The 16,554-nt window shown below is 35.9% G+C and overlaps 1 protein-coding gene across 3 annotated transcripts in view; it reads left to right on the top strand.

Annotated features, from left to right (window-relative positions):
• Positions 1-16,554, top strand: part of LOC145524398 (uncharacterized) — a 1,208,145-nt gene that overhangs the window by 473,234 nt on the left and 718,357 nt on the right. For all 3 annotated transcript variants that reach the window (XR_014067465.1, XR_014067466.1, XM_081536537.1), the window contains 2 exons: positions 5,257-5,370; positions 11,914-12,046. The gene's annotated coding sequence lies outside the window, so the exon portion shown is untranslated. The remainder of the gene's footprint in view (positions 1-5,256; positions 5,371-11,913; positions 12,047-16,554) is intronic.

Below are 16,554 nucleotides of genomic sequence, written 5' to 3'. Positions count from 1 at the left end.
CTTAACTCCACAGTCCCTTTTGGTTAGCAATTTCTTCCATACTTCTCAAACACCTAAGATTTTGTGTATGTTAATACATGTCTTTCCTCCGGCATCTTATCTCAGGTTACCATTTGTGAAAACCCTAGCTATTGCTATGCTAGTGCACACCAGAACTATCAATTTCCTGGCATCCATGAGGAGAACTTCAAGTTCAATCAGTAATTGGCTGCCCATACAGTGTAATTTCCAGAGCAAGAGCAATCTATAATGGCACATGGATTACAAGTCAACGTAATTCCTGTTAAGTCAAGGGGAATTTTCAGAAAAGGGAGGAGTTGTGAGTTTTTAGCAGCCCATGTCTATGGCAGCCATGGGAAGAACGCACTGGCCAACAGAAGGAAATCTGAGGACGATTCCAACAGCTTCTGCTGTCGAGGGAAAGCAGAGTGCTTTGCACAGGACAGCTCAGTGTCTCTCCAAAGATTTGTTGGCTTGTTCCACTTTCCTGTATGTTTTTATCCATTTGTATTCACTTTTTATTCACTGTCATGTCCTTTTGTGTAGGAAACAAAATTCCCTTATTTGGTAACAACTGCATTTCACATTGAACATTCAAAAAATAAAATTGACTTTGCCTAACATATTTGTCTACCCCAATACCTTGAATACAGTTTTCCTGAAACCGGTTTTGACCTATGGTTGATGTCCTCCCTTGCAACTAGAATGCTCTTTTTAAATCTTCTTCCCCCCACTGCCCAAGCCCCCTTTTACAGTTTGAGCTCCATCAAGTTTTAGTAGGAAATAATTCCTACAAAAGACTTGTTTTTAAACACAAATCTTAGAGACAGATTTCTCTTCTCATATGTTTGAGAGTAATTCTGCCAGTTATACTCATTTAATTCTTTTTGCAAGGTGCCACATGTTATTGTTATTCATTTTTGTATATACTTTATCTATACAACTAAACTTAAGTTTTAAGAGGAACATACTTTATGACTCTGTTCTTATCAGAATTCAGTTGTGTTCTATTTATGAGTGAACTATGTAAAGATTTCAAAGTGAGGGATCAAGTCTATTTAACGTGTGTCTTAGGATATAATAGGGCTTCCCTGGTGGCTTAGCAGTAAAGAATCCGCCTGCAATGCGGGAGACTCAGGTTTGATCCCTAGGTGGGGAAGATCCCCTGGAGGAGGGCATGGCAACCCACTCCAGTTTTCTTGCCTGGAGAACTCCATGAACAGAGGAGCCTGGCGGGCTACATATAGTCCATGGGGTTGCAAAGAGCCTCATACAACTGAAGCAACTTAGCACGTATGCACAGCATATAATAGTCTCTGGCACAGAGAAGCACTCAGCAAGTATTTACTGAATAAATTAATTAAGGTTAAATCAATTTATGATAAATATCAGTTCAGTTCAGTTCAGTTCAGTCGCTCAGTCATGTCTGACTCTTTGCGACCCCATGAATCACAGCACGCCAGGCCTCTCTGTCCATCGCCAACTCCCGGAGTCTACCCAAACCCACGTCCATCAAGTCAGTGATGCCATCCAACCATCTCATCCTCTGTCGTCCCCTTCTCCTCCTGCCCCCAATCCTTCCCAGCATCAGGGTCTTTTCCAATGAGTCAACTCTTCGCATGAGGTGGCCAAAGTATTGGAGTTTCAACTTCAACATCAGTCCTTCCAATGAACACCCAGGATTGATCTCCTTTAGGATATATTCCAGTATATCTGCCTATGTGTGTATTTACAGGTTACATTTGATAACTTGATTTTTGAAATTTGGAAATGTTTTCTGAAATGGCAAGTTTTGTGTTTTGTTTTTTTTTTTTCTCTGAATTTACTTAGTCTGCTTTAAATTACTGTGAGGAACTTAGTTCTTTTATTCCACATATAAGCCACATAGTGATGAGCATTCTTGGATTTATTTCTTTATTTCTTAAAACCAAAGACCTACAGATGAGTTTGAATCTGATCCAAAATCTAGGGGTACTCAAAAGCACATGGAGGCAGGCTGCAGTCTGTGGGAAGTTCTATAACCACAGGCACATGACAGCTCGAAATTAATAGAACAATTTGGCTGAAAGAAATTGAACCACATCTTTGTCTGAACTAAGTTTACTGACTCTTGTTTATGAAATATCCCTTGAGGTGAAATTCTTAAGAAAATATTGGTGAATGTCAACGAGCTTCATTTATTTTTTTGTGTGTACATCTGTATAAGCTCTTATGTATGTTATAATCAGAATAATAAGTGGGTTCTGTAAGGCTGTTCAAGAGGAGAAGAGACTCAGCTAGTACTGCCAACATAGCTGAAAGAGGAAGTACCTCATGCCTCTAATGAGAAGTACCTCTCATTCTCTAATGAGAATATTCTCCTCATTCTAAGAAGTTGTACAGAGTAGTTCCACAAGCCCGGGAAATTTGTACACCATAAAGAGCAAACATTTGAGTACTTGTTCAGATTGGACCCTGACTATACAAGTGTTTACAGATTTTATTATTGAAAAATAATGAGGCAAATATTCTCTGGTGAGCTAGACTATTTCTCTTTTTGACAAATAAAATACTACAGGGGGAACCTGTCAACTTTATTATGTGACCCTTTACCACTTTTGTTTGACTTTTAGTTCTTGCAAGGACAATTTTATTTCGTTTCCATTACTATGACATTGTATTTTTTCTCATCATTTTCCTCATTTAGCTAATTTCTGATCACCTGCTTAGAAACCTTTTAAATCGCCCTTTCATTTTTATCCTTTTCTTTCTCATGTGCCTCATCCATATGAAAGATATGCCATTGCAATGAAATTATACTAGCATTGCTCAGTTTGAATATGCTTCCATATTTTGTATGTGCTGCTGTGTTTGAATAAAATGTGTTTATTATGGGACTGAGTTGCCTTGGATTACATATCTATCGCTGATCCTATCAATAGTGACATAAAGCATGACCAGCCACTCTGCAGGGATGGTTTTCAGTCAGTGTCTCTGGTTTGAGAGTGTGGGCAGGAGTGGATAAGCACTGGCTCGTATCTCCATTACTTTCTATTTCTTGAAGCAATTAACACATGACATCATTCCTACACCTTTCCAAAAGTGGTCATCCACCTCAACTTGTCCAACTAGAACATTTATTCATTCAGAATTTACTAAGTACCAAATATAAGTTAGGTTAATTTTATGTTTATTCATATAAAGATAAATTAGGGATATAAAGTTGAATAAGACTAAAAAAATTTTTTCCTTACTTTCAAGCTGTTTACAAGAGGTAAGAAAACTGTCAATTACTTATTGTTAAATTAACAATTTCATAACTAGGGAGAATTGAGAAAAAGGGGAGAGATGAGGGAAGAGAGGTAAACAGATGAAAGGTCAGATAAATCTTGAGAATGTGGAGAATGCCTTTGTAAAAATAAGACTAGAACACAGTGGAGAGAACCAAACTGGAGTTAAAGATTTGGGAGTCATACATTCTTGGTGGATTTTAAAGCCACATAAAACCTTTAGGTAGAGAAAGCTGTTATTTTGTTATTTTTGAGGTATGAGGTGGAGGAAAATTCAGATAAACCTTGTTTTGCTAGAGCCTATGCGGGTGTGCTAAGTCGTTTCAGTCGTGTCTGACTCTTTGTGACCTGTGGACTGTGACTCGCCAGGCTCCTCTGTCCGTGGGATTCTCCAGGCAAGAATACTGGAGTAGGTTGCCATTTCCTCCTCCACAAGATCTTCCTAACCTAGGGATTGAACCCAGGTCTCTTGCATCTCCTGCATTGCAGGCAGATGCTTTACCGCTGAGCCACCGGGAAAAGGATGGTTATATTTGAGAGTGCATCAAAATAGCCTGGAAAGCTTGTTAAGACATAAAATTGCTGGCCCACCACCTTAGTTTCTGAATCAGAAACTATGATAATTTGCTTATTTTGTAAGCCCACAGTTATAATAAAGGGTCTGAGTATATTTTTATATGTTTCACTGCAGATATAAGTAAGTTTTTCAGCCTTACTCCTTTCTCTTTTTCTTCTGGCCACTTCTAGATAAACCAATTAAACAGTCCAGCCTTCTTCTCCTTTGGTCGTGATAACAAGCTCAAATCCTTAAAAACTTCTGCCTGTGGCACCACCCCCTAACCACAATAAAAATCCTAGGCCAATCTCCTTTGCCTGCTCTCATGAGACATTTTTGGACCCGCTTAAGAACCATTTTGATGTCTCTAGAAAGGGTGATTATGTGAGTAATGAGTCTTTTCATGCCTTCTTAGTGTGTGTGTGGCATCATCATCATGATTGTCTTGACCCATGAACCAGACTTTGGTCAGTGTCCCTCCCGCTGCTTCAGTGTGGCTGTGGAGATATAATACTCATGCTGCTTATCTGGGGAACACTGAGAAACACTTACTTAAGAAATAGCATGTTTTAATAAAGAGGGAAAGATTATACAATTTTAAATGCTGATGAGAAATCAAGTAAGTTGAAAACAAAAGTTGACCATTGATCTTAAGATAATTTGTGATCTTAATAAGAGCTACTTTAGTGAAGTAGGTTGAAGATATGACAAATATATCAGAGTGGACAGAAAGTCTAAAGAATTTCTTTGAGAAGTAGTTTTTTTTTTTTTAATGTTAAGATAGTCTGATAAAATGATTTACTATAAAAGGAGAAAACCGATCATGCGATAGGGAAAGAGGGTATTTATTAAAGTCCTTGAGAAGTGAAGTACAACTGATTTACCCTTAGATTGGAAAAAGGCAGAATTGTTACATTATATTAGGAATTTTTAATATATATGTTGGAGGAGAAGAACAGTGTTGGTCTCATCTGATTGCATCTGTTTTCCTTATGACATATAAACTAAGATTAACAACTCAGAAGAGAGGAACTAATAATAGAGAAATAGTTATTGGAAGAGTGGTAAACTTATTTTCAAGGAATCTAATAGGATTTTTTGTTTATTTATTTTGAGACTGATGAATACTTATCTGAGATGCCTGTTCATAAATGTAAAACAAGACCAGGTAGTATTGGGTATTCTGAGTAATAGGGTAGTATTGCAGCTCTTAAGTCAGACATTCTGGACTCAAATCCTGATTCAACCTGATTCAATCCTGATTCACTTATTAGTTTTGTGACATTAAGCAAAATAATTAACCACTGTTCTTAAAATATTAATTTAGCATGGAACATGTCAGCATTCAAAGGTCTGAATACTACTGTGTGAAACAACTTCTTGCTCTACTGAGAGTAGATAATTTACTCTTTTATCTTACTTTAATTCCAGGCCCATGGCAGAATAACCTAAGTCTGTTACACAAGTGGGTGGCCCAGTGACTAATTATGAAGTAAGCATTGGATTTGTTCCTGGAAAATTAGGGTTCAATCCAGAAAGAACACGGTAAGAAGAAGGTTATGTTCTTGATTTTGTCAAACATTCTCATCCTCGCTCCCCTGATTGCTTTGGTTTTGTTCCATCAGAAAGAACAAGATTGAATAATTAAAACAAAAAATAGTTGGCCATCTTTGACAGTTTAATCAGTTCTTTGTTAGAAAGTCTTTTCTCTAGTGAAAGCTCTCTAGTGAGCACTAAATCTGATAAAGTCTTTCCCCAAACTTCAGTATTATCTAATCTTTTGATTTTGCTACTTTCAAATCAATGAGGCATCCAGTTATCTGTTCCTTCCTACTTCAGAGGCAGGTGATCCATCTACTTTCACAGACCTTATGCTGAGAAAGTCCCATGCTTTGTTTAATGCTTTGCTTTTACTGTCTTGAAATTCTTTGGCCTTGAGTTAAGTGAAGGCTGATGGAACAGGAAAGATTGCACATGAGCAGAGGAGACATACTGAGGGGCAGCACCCTCACATGGTCGTGGTCTAGCAGCAGTCAGCACCTGCTGGTTCAAGCATGCTGGGAAGTAAGAATGTGGAGTAGTTGGCAGGGCCTGTAAGCACATGCTTTGGGGCATTTTAGGGCACCATGGGGACTGCCAAGCCAAGGTCTGAGACCAGACTGGAGTAGCACTGGCTATAGCAGCAGAAAATGTGCCAGCCGCAATGACTATGGGAGAGAGGAAATGTTCTGCCTGGGTTTTTGGACCTGATTTGTGAGGCTGGCTTGTTCTTCTGTCTCTAGGGCCTGTCTTGAGACATCTGCAGAAATAATAAGTCTCTAGGCTGAGTGCTGGGGCAGAAACTGCTTCTGTCAAGCTGCAAACTATTTGAGTAAATTATTGCAAAATACAAGTTTACACATGGATATTGCAGTAAAGAATACTGGGAGTAATTAGAACACTTCAAAGAGTTTGGAATCTCCTTTTTGATAACTGATACAATACTGCAAAGCAATTTTTCACAGGCTTGGAACTAGAAATAAAAGTTAAATATCATTGCATTATTAGAAAAGAACATTATTCTCATATGAAGTTTTGGATGACTCAATTTTTAACAAGGAAGACAATTTTAAATTAAATTATTTTCTTGAAATTGAAGATAAAGCAATAGAATGCTTAGACATTTTGAATTATGTACAAATTCTGAAGTTGCTTTGTTTTTTATACAACCTCCACAAGTTACAGGAAATGTCAGAAAGTGAAAGTGAAAGTGAAGTCGCTCAGTCGTGTCCGACTCTTCGCGACCCCATGGTCTGCAGCCTACCAGGCTCTTCTGTCCATGGGATTTTCCAGGCAAGAGTACTGGAGTGGGGTGCCATTGGAAATGTCAGAAGAAACATTAAAATGCTATTTTGTAAATTTACATTTAAATTAAATTCAGACTTCCAGGAAACTAATTTGTATGAAGAGTTAAATCTTTTATAAAAAAAATTTCCTTGAGAATCATCAGATCCAGATGTACTAAATTTCATATTTGAAATAATTTATTAGAAATCTATTGCAATATTATCACAGCCTGTAAAACATTCTTACCAGATCCAGAAACAGTTACATCAGCAGAAAGATCATTCTCAAGATTAAAAGTTATCAAAATTACTTGTGACCTTGCATTTACAAACAGTGACAGATGCTTTCAGCTATATCAATTGTAAGAAAATATTTCTATAAATATAAATTTTGATGATCTAGTAAATGAATTTCCAGACTAGTGAGAACCAAAATTCTATAATCAATCATGATGCTACATTAAAAATTATTGTCTGTGTTATTATATAAAATTATAATATAATTTTTTGTTATTTGAAAATCAATATTTTTATGTAATACTTGTGTCCACATTATATAGTTATGCTTAGTGATAAAAATCCTTTAAAGAAAGGTATTTTATATTTTTGTACCTTTAATAACAAGGTACTAAGCAAAGGGCCCCACATTTTCATTTTGCACTAGGTAATACAAATTATATGGCTGGCCTTATATACTACTCAGATGTTATTTTAAATCCTACCTTTGGTTATCCTCTCTCTCAAGCAAGTAAATTTTGAGATGTTTTAATTTTGAAAAAAGTATTTATCTTTTTTAAGAGTACCTCTGAGAAGAGAGGTAAGTGATCAAACATATATATGAAATGTTTGTTGTCTATCAGTTCCATAAGCAAACACTTCTAGGTTGATTTAGATGCCATATAGTATACCATTGGTATCATATTCTGCCATAAGTAGTTTATGCCATATGTTTATAAACTATCAATGTAGCCAGTCCACTAGATAGCTGGTGAGCTATGCTATAGCATGTAAACAGGACCTGATCTATTCAGATTTGACTCTGTTTTGTTGACATCATTTGCAAGTTGTGTGATCTCAATTTTTCACCTCAAAGTTTATCTGTAAGATAATGAAGTTCTCTTGATGTCTTTGAGTTCCCTTCCAACTCTAAAATTTTATATAACGAAAGTGATTGAAAATATTTCATCACAATGATGACTAATTACCCAAACATAAATGTCATAACCCAAACATTTGAGAATTATGATTTTAAATAAAATTAATAATTATGGAATTAAAAAAGGGTGTCATGATTTATATGTTCCAGGACTGCCCATGGAATCATTACAGATCAGCTTCCTGTAATTAAGTAGTCTAGCTTTACAGAGAGCATATTGTGGCTGAAGAAAAGCAGTAGCAAAGACCTGGGTATATCATTGACAGACTTGGTTACAGTATTCTGCAGTTTGACCTTGTTGGATAGCCCATAATCCCATTTCCCTTCCCACATCCTCAATTCTCCCACTTCTGGATGTTTAACATAAAATGTGTCAGATATTATAGTACCAAACGTCATACATTTTTTTCACTTAAGTTTACAAAACCATTCTAAAATCTAGTATTACTACAATAAGAGAGTCATGCATTGAAAACATTCTTCATTTATCTTCATAATTTTGTAGAAAATTTATTTGTTAAAGATGGGCCAATCAGTAATAACAAAGAAGTAAATTTCTCCCTGTTTTCAAGGTGTCATAAGTCATTTATAGAGGGACTGATTGACAAATGTGGTACAGTATTATCTTAAGCAAATGAGCTCACAGTGCTGTGGTGAAGAGTACCAAACACTGCATTGCATTTGCTGAAGGAGTGTGGTAGAAATCAACAGCACTGAATAATTGATTGCAGTGACCACAATGCCTGTTTCTAGTATTCTTTGCAAGTTCTGTTTATTCTGGGCATACTCTTTCTTTGTTTCCAGACTCTCTGCTGATTTCTGAACTAAGGTCAAGCTGTTCTTTCTAACCCACCCTTATAAACAAGTGATGAGGAGATATGCAATACCCCAGCATAGATCTGAAATGTCCAAAGTTCTGTGTGGAATGTCTGGCATACTGCACAGCACAGCCCTTAGCAAATAGATGGATTTCAGATCAGTCTTTTACTTTTTAATTTAACTTTATATAATGGAGGAAACCATGTGGATAAAATTAGGAAATTTAGAATATTAGAACAAGACACTATTCTGAAATGGAAAGCATGCCTGTACAGTAGAGTCTTCTTTTGGATATGATGTTGGCCAGAAACCTTATTGAAATTCAAGGGGAAAGTCTGAGCTATAGTCATTTGTTTCCCCTCCCTTTTTCTTTTTTTATTTTTAAATCATGCTGCATTAAAACAAGAGAGAAAACAGAAAAACTCTCCAAATTCTCTCCAAAAAGCTCTCCAAAATATACAAGGGATAAATTACTATATTGGCTAATAGAAATTATGCTTTATAAATAAATGTGACATCATTAAAAATGAATCATCAAAATAGCATTTTTTGTCCTGAAATAAAAAGTCTTTAATTCAGAATCATATTATTCAAAATTTTTACACTTACTCGATTTAAAAATTGAAAAATTCCATTAACAATTTATCACTGAGGCTATCTTTTCTAAATATAATTCAATTTAGCTATTATTAATAGCTAAATTAATAAAAACATAAAATATGTTTACTTATCTTCCAAAATAGCCATGAGGAACAAATATTGATGTTTCAAATGCTTTAGGAGAATTCTAATGTGAATAAAATATAGGTGGCTCAGTGGTAAAGAATCTGCCTGCAATGCCAGGGATGTGGTAGGAGCCATGGGTTCAAACCCTGGGTCAGAAAGATCCTCTGCAGGAGGAAATGGCAACTTCACTTTCTTGTCTTCTTGCCTGGGAAATCCCATGGACAAAACGAGCCTGGCATGCTGTAGTCCATAGAATTGCAAAGAGTCGAACACGACTGAGCAACTGAGCACACAACAATATTGCTGCTTAGCTTATCAATTACAAAACAGCTCCTAAACATTAACAAAGCAGAATTATCTTCTTCAACATCCACTTGCCCTAGTTTGAATGTGGGTCATTAAAAATGTTAATTTTGCACATTCAGTTGATATTTATATCTAGCCAGTTTCTTAGATCTAAGAATATTAGATCTAAAAAAATGCAAAAGTTTTCACAGCTCCTACTGATTGAATTGTGTCCCCAAATCCATATGTTGAAGTCCTGACTCTCAGTACCTCAAAATATCATCTTATTTGGAAATAGGGTGTCTTAGGCAGCTTGGGCTGCTATAACAAAACACCATAGACTGGGTGGCTTAAGTAAGGAATATTTATTTCCCATAGTTCTGGAGGCAAAAGAGTCTCAAGGTGGTAGCAGATCTAGTGTCTAGTAATTTCTTGGCCTGTAGATCGCCACCTTCCCTCTGTGTCCCCACGTGGCAGAGAGAGAAGACGCAGCCTCCCTCCGATTTCCTCTTATAAGCACAGACATCTCATCAGGAGGGCTGTACCTCATGATTTAATCACCTATCAAAGACTCAATCTTGATAAAACATCTCATTGGGAATTAGATTTTTCCCAATACAAATTTTGGATGAACACATACATGCAGCTGAGCATTTAGGGTCTTTATAGAGGTTTTCAAGTTAAAATGAGGTCATTAGGATAGGCCCTAGTACAGTATGACTATTTTATTTATAAATAGGGGAAATTTGAAGACAAACGTGTATGGGGAGAAAGTCAAATTAAAACAAAGGCACACATTAGGGTGATGCTACTATAGGCCAAGGAATGCCAAAGATTGCTAGAAAAACACCAAAGGCTAAGTGAGAGGCAAAGAATATACTCTTCCTCACAGCTTTCATAGGGAACCAACCCTGAACACGCTTTCATTTAGGATTTTAACTTCGAGAATTGTGAGACAATACATTTCTGTTATTAAACTGTCCAGTTGTTGGTTCTAAAGGTAGCCTTAGCAAATTAATGTAATAATACCACGTAACGTATATAAACCTATATATGCAAGTTGGTAATTTCTTATGTATTGTCTTACATGTACTACATATGTGTGTATGAAAATATGTAAAAGCAAAGGCTTGGAGACATACAAAGAAACTTCATATCGGTGGTATTGAGGGCATTAGAGAGGGATTCTTAAAGGATTGGTTTCATCTTCAACATTTTAATTTGTTAAAGGGAAACAAATTAATAGCCCCCTATGTGACTAAAAGTTAATTATAGAGAAAAAAACTAAGTTATAACTCAAGCTTCTGTTGAAACTGTCATTGTATCTCATCTGGACAACTGCAATAGATTCTTACTATAATAGGTTTACTTTGTTTAAAATTTCTATATTTATAATTTATCTACTTATAGAAATCCTACTAACCCTCCAAAAACCAGTCTTTTACCGCAAATTGCCAGGTTAAATTAGTTATTTCCTCCTGTGTCAACATATACCACCATACTTAGATTTCCATTATGGCCCCTTAATAATTTGATCTTTTACAGAGAAAGTATGATATGTTTTATGTTAGTAGAGTGCCAGCTTCCTGATATAAGAGACTTTACTGCATATACAACATATATCATTCTGTTTTGTATAGAGTGGGAACTTTACAGTTATTTGAGGAATTGTTCCATATACTGGCTAAATGGGCATAATAGTATCACATTCAGGAGCATACATTTTGAAGTCAAACATAGATTTTTTAATTTCAGCTCTGATACTTATTTGTTACATTACCTTGAAGCGAATAACCTGAACACCTACCATTTAATTAATAACACTTATACCAAAGGGATATTGTGTATACTTAAGAAGCACATGTGCAGGTTTTTAATACCCTAACTGGAATTTAGTACTCAATAACTGGTTTATTGTTTTATTATATAGGTTTTGCTTTTATATAAATATATTTGGGCTCCTCATTGAATTTTTTAAATCTATCAATTTTGACTGGTTATTACAAACAAAAACTCCATAGCAATATGTTAAGATCCATGATAAAACTATCAGTCTGAACATGTTATAAGTAATTTATAATGAAAGGGGTAGCAGTTACCTGGGGATCCAGATGCTCCTCTTTCACAGTGGTTATCCATATAATCATAACCTGTGTGTTTCTCAATCTCTCATTTTAATCCACTGATACTGACCTCATTCTACTTCCACTGTGCTTGACATTTCTAATTTCCGTTACTTTATACCAGATCCTGATTCTGCTTTCCTGATCTCCACAGGTAATCTGAATATTCCTCTTTCACTTTTTATTGAAGATTTGGCTGTCTATTTGTCACTGGAAGATCTTTTATTTTATAAAACCCAGCTGGGGAAAGATATGTGGAAAGAGATATGAGAAAGATGACAAGGATGGTAAGTTGCCTGGAAACACTTTTAAATGAAAAACAGTTGTTAAAGAAGCTAGAGAAGAAATAAAATACTAAGAGGTAATGATAATAGTTTTCAAATATTTGAATAATTGGCATACAGAAGTCAGAGTAAATTTTTTCTGTCTTCTAAGAGGTCAAGACTAAAAAGCAACATTGCAAAATAAAGAACAATTAGAATTCATTTCAATATAAGATTCTTTACACATCTTTAAATACCTTTCTTTACATTTTCAAGATTGTATTTTATTAAATGCCTATGATTCCCTTATTCCATAAAAGAGGTTAAAACTCTGTAGACTAAGATGCCAGAAGCACTTGGAATATGTCATCTCTATAGCCTCTTTTACAGATGCCACCTCTTGTTCCATGGGCTTTCCTGATGGCTCAGTGGTAAAGAATCCTTCTCCCAATGCAGGAGACGCAGGAGGCATGGGTTTGATCCCTGGGTCTGGAAAATCCCCTTGAGGAGGAAATGGCAACTCACTCCAGTATTCGTGCCTGGAAAATCCCTTGGACAGCAGAGCCTGGCAGGCTCTAGTCCATGGGGTTGCAAAGAATTGGACACAATTGAGCAACTGAGCACACACACACTCCCCTTGTTCCAGGCATGATGTATTTGGGCTCAAAAAGCAAAATAGCATCAGCAGTTATGATGTGGAAACACAAAGCACTATTTGGGTCCTTTTTCAACCAAGGGAGCCATGTATGCTTCTCTGAGTCCTTCCTTCCTCACTCCTTACAGGATCTTATCTCCATCCTCAGGCATTCCCTTTCATGTGTCTCTTCTGCTGTCAAATCCTCAATTAACAGAGCATTTGGTTTTAAAGCACTGTTGCTATTCAAAAGACTCTGAAAATTCCTGAATTTTGAATGATATACTTTGTTTAATCCCAGCGGCTCATTGAATGATCCATCCTCTAAGCATCTTCTGTAAATCCTCATGTGGCTACAGCATCTGAATTCCTGGTCTTCATGAGAATGCCCCATAGGTTAGCCAATGGATGATATGATTTTTAGAATCATAAGAAATTGATCACCCTTAAGACACTTTAGCAGAAGGTGGTTGCTCAACTATTAGTTCAGTTCAGTTCAGTCTCTCAGTCATGTCTGACTCTTTGCAATCCCATGGACTGCATGGGCTAAGAATATTGCAATGCCTACATTAGCAGGATGTGGGAATATGTTACTTATAGTTCTGTAGAGAGTCTCTTGTGCCCACTTAAAATTCTCTTTGCTTCAACTTTTACTAAAGACCGTGCTCTATTGACAAGCTCCAATAGGATTTATCCAGCTTCATGTAGGTATACATGGAAGTGCCTCACCTTGAAAATCTTGCCCATAGCCTTCTCTGATATTGCTACATGGGATAGCCAGGACTTCCCCTGTCATTTCTGCCAGAATGCATTGCTGAGTGTGGCCATTATCATTCTTTGGGAAACTCCTAATGCTTAGTCTTCAATATGTTATATTTTCTCCACCCCCACAAAACAGCTCAAGTTGATGACCTCATACGCTTTCTATCCTAGAGAGACGAAGAGGCCATTCTTACCAGAACTGACACCGATGCTGCATATGGGTTTCTTTTCCTATGTTCAGTGTATCTACAAGCATCACCATCTACATGCTTGTTTTATCAGAATAGTATATTGCACAATATTGTTTCTTGTCAAGGGACCTATTTTGTCAACAGAGGTACAATAATCTGCATGTAACCATTGCATCTGCTGGTCTAAGGTATATATCCTGTCACCCAGGAGCAACTGATCTAACGAAAGGATGAAACAGCCTGTTAGAGTTTGTTTCTTTTTGTCCTCTGAGATATGGAATATATCTATAATGGAAGCATGTAATAGCAGGTCCTACCCTGTACATTTCTGCCCAGGGCTTTTCTGTTTACGTGTCTCTTTCCTATGAAGATGTATCTCTTGGAACGGTCTTTGAACACGGGGGTAGGAACTGATAAATGCATACTTCTTTCTTCTGCCTAGTAAGTGTTCATGAAGTTTCTCATATGGCCCCAAGACATCAACTACCTTGTTTCCATAGTAATGGCCCGTTTGATAGCATAATGGCTCTATTTTCATTACTGGTTCTCTTGCCTCACAACTCATTTCTGGTTCCGGGGTTCATAGTCTCAAATGAACTATTCATATGTCATCCTCTGTCTCAGGCACTATTTCAGAGAAACATAGGATAAGACAATATCTAATGCCCCTACAAACTCTGGCAATGTATCAGTTTTCCTAAAGGTAATTGCAGTGTAAATCTGACTAACTTTTCCATAATAGCCTAGCAGAAAAATCTTAGATTCCTGTTTCTGAAATGAGCTGTCACTATCTGCCTTTGTTTGAAAAGCTAGGAGAAACATTAAGTAACTTTTTCTTAGTTTATGAGTTAATGGGTACAGTTTTATAATCTCAATCATTTGTAAGGCAAAATAGAGCTGAATCAAATTGGCACGATTAACAGAGCCCAGTTTAGACATTAGCATTTGGCAGTAAGAATATGCAATCAAAGTGCTTGGCAAGGCTGTTGCTGTTGATCCATATAGATAAAAACAAACAAGTTTTTCTTTGTTGTCATGAAAACCACAATTTTATTATTATAACATAAATAACTCTAGGCAGAGGGTCTTGGCAGTCATAACTGACTTACTATCGAGAATCTGTCAATGTTTTTAATCCTTATGTATTTTTTATTTCTTTCATTTAGATACAAAAGCATGAGAAATTCTACTACTTAATCCCTTGATGTGATTAGGCTTTGTCTGTTTTGTTAGTGCTACCATTATGGAGGTGGATTAGATTTATAGATTTTGGCCACTGGTATACCTAATTGATTTGTAATCAACAGAAATTGATTATGGATTATCCCTTGTGTTCACTCATAATGAATAGCTCATAATGGTATTTGAAATTATGAATGATGCAACAAATTTATCTCAATCTTATGTACTATAGCCATTCCTACTCTATTTCTTTATAGGACTATACTATATATACATTTTTCATCATCTGTGCTCTTTTAAATATGAATCTACATTGTACAGAAATCTGTAAATTTTAATAAATTGAATGGCATAGATGTCTTACAGAGAAGTGATTTTTAAAATGAAATCAAATTATTTTCAGACTTCAAGAAAGAATAGTTACAAAATATTGAAAATTAAATCATTCATTGTACTGAATATAGTGAATTAAACATGTAAAATAGTAAAATAAACATGTAAAACATGTTTTTCAGTTTCTATATAAGAAAAGCACTTCAATAAATAATCAAAAATAGAAATGTGGTGGTGACTCCAGCTTAGATGCTAAGAAGTGTTTCTGTTGCTCAGCGATTCACTGAATATGAAGACTTCAATGAATGTTTGCAAAAAAATGTGTTTAGCTTGCTATTTTTATTAATAGCACAGTGCTTATTTTAGTGCAGTATTGCCACTGGTGACCTTTTTGCACTGAAATTATTGAGAAGACATTAAAATAAACACTTATACATAATTAGAAATTTTAATACCTGCCTTTGTCAGGCTGTTTTGATGCCAAAGAGGGATGGAAATGAGTGAATTCTGAAAGCATCACTCTTCCATTGGACTGAAAAACTCCTTTGGGATGGAGTTGAAAGTTTTAGTGGTTGCTGTTGGATCACAGAGGTGATCTATAGAACAGTGATTTCAATGACTAATGCATTAACGTTTGGAAGATAGACAATGGGGATTTTAGCAGAACTAGCTTCCAGGTGATGATGGGCTCCTCTTATCTCCCCCATAAATGCCACCATGCAATTTTATGAAAGCATTTATACCTATTATTATAAGTTCATGTGGTAATTATTTGCCAGAAAATTCCTTCACTTAAGGGGACAGAGGACAACAAAGGAAAAATAGCTTGCAAGAAAGTGCAAATGCCATGTATCCTTTTATCTCTTGTGCTTTGGGGACATTGACAGAATAATGCAAGCAAATATATGTTTTTACCTGTGTGCCAAAATTTCTCCAAGAGAATATTTCATTCAACACATGGCTTTGGCTTTGCCTGTCAACTAGCTTCCTTATCCCACCATCTTTCTTCCTTTTTTAAAAAAAACTAATTATTACATAATTCATAAGGGAATCAAGCCAGATTTTTAGAGTTAATTCTTTATGCTACTAATCTATTCACAAAATTAATTGCTACCTGCTGATTCTTTTCCTCCTTTCTACTTAACCTTTTGAAAACTGCTTTTACTCCTGCCCTAACTTCGTTAGCATTCCTTTCTTCAAGTCTATCATCATTGTGTTTCCAGGGACCAATCACTGTCCATTCCAAATTGCTATCTTTTTCTCCAACTTTTGTCTCAAATTCTAGTTTATGCAGCATTATTTATTTAGGCTCTTTTTTTCTGCTTTTCTGTCTCTGTTTTTCTTCTCGCCTTTATTTCTCTCTTTTCCACAATCCCTCAATAATAGTGTTTTCACAAAGCATGCATTCTACTTTGTCACTGTTGTCTTCA

Source organism: Giraffa tippelskirchi, chromosome 10 (assembly GCF_054371585.1).
Source record: "Giraffa tippelskirchi isolate mGirTip1 chromosome 10, T2T-mGirTip1v1.2.pri, whole genome shotgun sequence".
In the NCBI taxonomy this organism is placed as follows: Eukaryota; Metazoa; Chordata; class Mammalia; order Artiodactyla; family Giraffidae; genus Giraffa; species Giraffa tippelskirchi.
This window is presented reverse-complemented; position numbering and strand designations above follow the sequence as displayed.